Raw genomic sequence first — 6731 nt, forward strand, 5'->3', positions numbered from 1 at the left:
CCTCGTCTCTGCCACGCACCCTCTCCCCTCGCATTCATCCCCCAGATCCACCAGTCTGCTTCTCGGCCATGGCATCACGGCCGGTTTTCTCGCCGGCGCGCGCGTGCGTGCTTCGATGCGCGCCGCTCCGTCGAGCTGGCCGGACCGTGGCGCGCGTGTGGACCGTGTATCCGCTACCAAATCTCCCCTCCGCTCCCGAATCTAATCCCCCAAATCTCTCCTCAGCTCCCGAATCAAATTCCCATCACCTCCGCCACCACCCCACCTACTCCCACAGCCGTCGCGAGCCACGAGCGCGAGCGGGGCGATGGCCAATCCTCTGCTTCTCCTCCATTCATCGTGCACGCCCTGGGACGATGCCGACCGACAGATCTAGGGCGACGACGAACCCTAGCCGCAACGGCTTGTTGGTGCGGCTGCGACGCATTTGATACTCGCCCCGAGCTCCCTCCTCCTCCGTTGTTGTGGCCGCCTTGGGACGATATTCGCCGCATGTGACTGCTGTGTTGGGAACCGGTCCGGCCAAGGGGAAGCCGGGTTCCCAGCCAACGCAGCGTCCGGCGAAGGGGCTCTTCCTGCGGCCCGATTGCGCTCACAACGTCCCCGTCACCAAGTTCAATCAAAAGGTCCGACCCTTCCCATTGCCTGCTTCTATCCCCTCCTCTTCAATCTACATGGATCTTGCCTCTCGCTAAGCTTGCGTCTAATTCATCCAATTTCAGACTGGCAAGCCTCTCAAGTGTAAAGAAAATGGCACGCTCTCAAGTCTAAGATTGATACAGAGCGGTGTATGCATGTGCCAAACTGAAACCATATGTGTTACGTAGTAGTTGTTCATCTCTGACACGAGCTGCCCTGCAATCAAAATAGGTTGCATCTATTCTTGCTAGTATTTTATTTATCTCCTTCCTCATCTGTGACACCAGCTGTTGTGCATGGAATCAGGGAATTCTTGCTCCGCTCGGAAGGAGTTATCATTGCCGTGGGAGTCTCTGACCTCTTCTTCTACTACCTATTGCTGCTGCTGCTGGGTGTCTGTAGCTACAGGGTGGGTAATCCATCTATGTTTATTTGCTAATGCATGAACTCTATTTCTCTGCAGGCCCTGAATCTCTCATTGTCTTGGTTGTTCCTTACTGTAGGGAAACCACTGTAGTCCTACTTGCGAACTCAACTAAGCTGCAGCATAGTTTGAATATAGCACCTGACACTGATGTAAAAGGCAGTCTTAACACTTTGGCTTGATCCACACAAGATCGTCTTGAGCTGTAGATTCTGGCATTTAGACCTCTCCTCCATGGGGAACAGCCGCAAGAACCACTGTAAAGAATTGACGTGCCCTTTAGCTTGTTGATTCATGCTGATCCACCCAGTTATTCTGTGTCTACTTCTTCAGTTGCAAAGGTTACAGTAACATCTTCTAGTCTTACAACTCAACTAAACTGCAGTAGCACATGGCACTTGCAGTACAGTAGAGTATAGTACATGACACTGGTGTAAAAGAAAGAAAGAGAACAGAATTGCTTATGTCCCATGTTTTGTTTTGGGTTGGTCCTGCTTAGGCCAAATTAATTCATCCATTTCTTGGTCTGTGGTTAGTTGTGAAACCACAAAACGGTGGCAAGGTGATTTTTGTTTCGTCCGCCACCACTCCAGCAAGCTTCTTGTGTAATCAAATTTGCTCCTATATATGAGGCTGGGTAGTTCAACTCTAGTTTTCTTTATAACTCATTCATATCCTATGGCCATCCTTTACTGGAACTACAGTAACGAGTAGATGTTGCTACTGCACTCAACATTTTAAGTTGTTCTTTTTCTTTTTGAGAGAAGCGTATTAGGTTGATTGGATTAATTAGTTCAGTTGGCTAAAGTAGCAACAACAACAACCACACTTTGGTTCCCAAAAATTCAGATGGCACTTGCATCTCTACATACACACACATATGAATATGCACCTCGGTTTGGTTCAGTTTGCATGTGTAAACTTGCTTTAACTTTGACTGAAACTATCTTGGTGACACTTGCATCAATGATGTGCTTTGCCCTTGTAGATGTCCATGGAGAAGATGGCCATTGGACTATAGGGGAGCGAGAGGGCTGTCACCAAGAAGGAAGGCATTGACTTTGCCAAGGAGTATGGATGTCTATCTGGAATGCAGCGCAAAGACCAAAGCGAATGTTTAGTAGTGGTTTGAAGAGGTTGTACTTAAGATATATGTATATGTTGCCACTTTCAGCTCAGTATTTTTTCCATATCTGGCATCGTAGCAACATCACTATTGGGCTGTGAAACTATCCCTTCTTAAATAGTGTATATGTTGCCACCACTCCAGCAAGCTTCTTGTGTAATCAAATTTTATATGTATCTGTATTTGTATATGTATATGTATACGTTGCCACCACACCAGCAAGCTTCTTGTGTAATCAAATTTTATAAAATATTAGGACATAATCATGCCAGTTTGCTAGTATATAGCTCACTTGCTAGTACACGTCACTAGTCATGCTCTTGCATACATGTTTTGTTGTACGAAAAAATGTACAATGGTCTGCTCCTTGGGATATTAATTCTTATGACATATCTTGTAATATACTTTATTGTAAAAGTTAAACCCACTACACGTGTTGATCAGAAATTGTTTTAGTTTGTCATACATAATTGCCTATGCTTGTTGGTAGCTATTAAGTGTATAATTCATCATGGAAGCATAGGAATGTGATGGACATCATCAGATTACATTTATGTTCTGAACTTAAATATTTAAACTCAGTGTTTAGATTCTGTATCTGTAATCATAAGCTTCACTTGTAGTCTGGTCGTTCTTAGACATATTATTGTTTGAGTTAAGTTCACCGAACAATACTTAAAATTTCAGGAATCAATGATGCCGACCTCCTTGCAGAGTTGTGCCAGGTACCAAATGATGACCTACTTGCACAGTTGTGATAGGTACCGATGACCTCCTCATACTCACCGGTAACAAGTCTGGTTTCACATTTGCTAGGCACTGTGCTTTTGGTGTATGATATGGCTGGGAGAAAACACACAGTTTCCTGCATTGTCTGATAATGTCAATTTGTTCTATAAGATCTGAGTTTATTGTACTATAAATGGTGATAATATTGCGCCTAGTATGTTCACGACCTTTTACATTGTATGGATAATTGGATAGATTGAGCTACCGTCTTCCCCTGTATACTCCGCAGTCAAACTCATATGATAGAGTAAATATTTTCTACCTGTAGCATCATGGAGGTATTAACTACCTGATGTAGTCGTAGAACATCATCATGTTTGAATATGCCAAATGTTTGGGCCTAATGATGTTTTGTATTAGGGCGACTGGTTTATTACTTTCTTTCTAGGTTTATGTGCAATGTTGGATTAATGATTGAAGTGCATTAACCGTTTATCTTCTTCACAAGTCTGTTTGCAATGGATGTACATAACTGTCATTTTTACCTCTTGCATATTTAACATACATGACAATAGCAGTAGGTATTGAAATATATGTGAAGTTAGAAGCTATCGCTGTTGCCTTGTGGGTCGTAATTCTTTCTCTCCAGACGCGTATACTGCGTGATGTATCGCTCATGCTCATATTCTGTATCGAGATAGTCCTAATATCCATTGGATTGTAGATTGATTTCCCCTGAAAAAGATATGCTTCTTTCCTTGGATGATAAGCATGTTCGGCAGCTATGTGGAATCCTTAAGATAAATGGTCTTTAGTTTCTTTTGGTGCATCTGCGTGCACATAACAGTCCGTTAGTTTCTCTTTATATAATGATGAAAATATGTTGTTGTCGTTTGTTTATTATTATCTATCATCTGTAGATTGATTTTTAGGCCATTAGTACTTCTATGTATACTTTCTAGTCTCTTGAATGAATAATTTTTCTTTAGGTGTCGTGCGTCTTGTGTTACTACATACATCTGTCGTGAAGTACATGGTTCCAGAACTATGGTAACCCGTAGTTTTCTCTACTGGTGATAGTAGGATGATGGAAACATCACTACTGAATGCAGTTCCTGTTTCTTCAACTAATCATCATGTACTAGAGTTTCTCTTCTTCTTGCTACTGTTTGGTTTTTGACGTCACTAGCTTGTACTGAAACGTGCAGACTTTACCCCTTGCTAGATCCTTCGGTGGAGGTGACCCATGTGATGGTGATTCGCTCCAGCAGTTCCGGTCTGGCAGTGGTGGTGCTACACTGCTACTGCTCCTATGATGGCTACGCATTGGTAGGCTCGGCTGCCTCCCTTTGCTGTCGCTGTGATGGTGAAGCTCAGCCTAGGCTACAACCACTTCCGATGAGCTCCTCAGGTTCCCTTCTACCCCCCCTACTCGCTCCATGATTCTTTGCTTTGTCTTTGTGAGGTGTAATTGTTTAATTTTTGTCATAGTCGAGCATTGGATGATATATTGTATCTGTCATAAGGTACATGGTTCATGGATATGCCAACCTGCAGCTTGTTGTACTAGTGATAGTAGGATAATGCAAGTTTTGACAATCCATACATATTCCTGCATGTTAGTGTCTCTCCGTGTAAGTACGAATTCTGTGAGAATAATACAATTATTATTTAACCAGTCTAGATTTTTAACATTTGATGTGCTTCCAAGGGACACAGATCTATACTCTTCTATATAATCCACACTTTGTTCTGGAAGCAAGTCAGTTGTACCATGCTGTTACATCACAACAAGGTGTCATTTGATGCATTGCTGCTGTTGATGCTCCCTAGAGTCTACATGTAGATGTACTGCTGCTGTTGATGCTCTGGCTGTAGCCTGCACTATTGCTGTTTTGCTACTGCAGTGTTAGTTTCGCTGCTGCTAGCTCTTGGCTGCTACTAGTTAGTACTTAGTAGTTACTGCTAGCAGTGCTAGTAGTTGCTGCTGTTTCTATTGCTTGTGCAATTGTGCTAGTAGCCACTAGATGTTCATTGCATGACCTGCACTAGTAGCTAGTAGGTGTGTTGGTACATGTACGCTAGTATTGTTGGTGTGTTGAATGTCTTAGTAGAACATCATCAGGTTGATGTGTTGTAGTCAAGTTTTGGAAGTTTTCCTGTGCCATGCTTAGTGTTTACTGAATTGAGGTATTTGGGCATTTATGTGTATTTTTTATTCTCTTGAATGGATATTTTTTTATTGGCAATCATTTAATTTCCACTATATCTCGCTTATAATTTATGCAGATCAGGATCTAATGTTGTTGGGGTGGCTGCTATTGTGACCATGATCAGAAGAAGCTTGGAGATGTGCACAATAGTTTTAGTTGATGTTGCCACCATGTTTTGGTGCATGTGTATTTCTTTTTGATTGTATGCAAACTTGATGGATCATGCAGACGTGTATGTGCTGTTGTGAGTTTCATTGAGTGATTTCTGGATTTGATCATTTAATTGAGAGAACTATTGATTGTTTGTTGTTGAAATGTGTAAAGGAAATCTGTGAATGAAAAGGCTGAATGTTCTATTGGATCGAGTAATATTTAGGCTCTAAAAAGGCTATGGCCCAAACAATAGTGGACGAGAATATTGCGCATTTATGAAAAAAAGGTATAAAAAGGCTTAATTAAATGGACTATGAAATGGATGAGGCCTAGAAATAAAAAGGCCGAATTGTTGGGCTTGGCCCATGAAGCCGATCAAAAATTGATAGAAAAATAATAATAAAAAGGCCAAATTCTTGGGCTCGGCCCATGTAAAACACCTAATCGAAACGGGTTGAATCTTGTCAGTGACCTTTTCAATTGGTCGCAATTTTGCCACGTTAGATTGCTACTTCGGATCCGACGTGGCCTGGGCAGACAGCAAGTGACCAAAACAAAAGGTCATGGGTTCAACGACCTTCTATTTTGGTCCTAAACGTCTATGACCTTCTCACAGAGAAGGTCGTTAATTTTAGTTTACGACCGCCATCTTTTGACCTTCTGTTTTTGGTCACAAAAAGGTCGCAAATGAAAAGCAATGACCTTTCAGTGACCAATAGTCAAGGTCACAAGTTGACATATTTCTTGTGGTGCTGCTAAGACTCCACCACTGTTCCCATGCAGCTGCCAGCCCACCAACTAGGCGAGGACCTGCGTGGTGACGTGCAACCTCTAGGCCAATTCAGCAAGCACCTGCGTGGTGGCATGCAGATCTTCATGAAGACTTTGCCATCGCAGCAACTCAGCAGCCAGCCAGTGTGGCGCTACACGCCTCGCCAGCTCGGACGCACGTCGAAGGCAGGCGAGGCGGCGACAGCTGGGACGAGCTTCCTCGCCGTCCCCAATAAAGCAAGAAGGGCACGTCGGCAGCGCATTAAATGCATTTGTCCTACGGTGCCAGGAGATAGACTCGACTACTGTACAACTTTCCACCTCCTGTGCGCCACTGTGGCAGCCCCTTTTGACTATAAAAGGAGGCCCGCGGCGTACTGAGGAAGGATTGGGATTTTTTTGGACCCTGCATGCCTTGTAGCTAGTCAAGAACACCAGATAAACATAAACCAGCAGGAGTAGGGTATTACGCATCACTTGCGGCCTGAACCTGGATAATCCCCCTGCTTTGATCTCTCTATCCCGCTCTTTCCACAGCCCCGCGCCCGCCAATCGTAGCAAAAGGGATTCCTCGTGATCCCGTAGGTGTCGTTTCCCCCGACATGACGACATTGACATCGACGAGGGCTGCGGCGGCGGCGACGACGATGACGACATCCTCACAGTGCTGCGGCGA

At 43.8% G+C, this 6731-nt stretch overlaps 1 long non-coding RNA gene across 7 annotated transcripts; it reads left to right on the top strand.

The window, feature by feature from the left end:
- The first annotated feature begins 6 nt into the window (after positions 1 to 6).
- On the top strand, positions 7 to 5480 carry LOC119362661. 7 transcript variants are annotated; one of them, XR_005173566.1, is made up of 7 exons: positions 7 to 626; positions 723 to 1048; positions 2052 to 2199; positions 2877 to 2950; positions 3908 to 4056; positions 4144 to 4329; positions 5208 to 5480. It is a non-coding gene; the product is annotated as an uncharacterized LOC119362661 (long non-coding RNA). The 7 variants fall into 7 exon arrangements; XR_005173565.1 differs by lacking the exon at positions 3908 to 4056 and having other exon boundaries at positions 2877 to 2977; positions 4127 to 4329; XR_005173564.1 differs by lacking the exon at positions 3908 to 4056 and having other exon boundaries at positions 2877 to 2977.
- Positions 5481 to 6731: the final 1251 nt, after the last annotated feature.

The sequence above is a fragment of the Triticum dicoccoides genome, chromosome 2B, assembly GCF_002162155.2.
Source record: "Triticum dicoccoides isolate Atlit2015 ecotype Zavitan chromosome 2B, WEW_v2.0, whole genome shotgun sequence".
Classification (NCBI taxonomy): Eukaryota; Viridiplantae; Streptophyta; class Magnoliopsida; order Poales; family Poaceae; genus Triticum; species Triticum dicoccoides.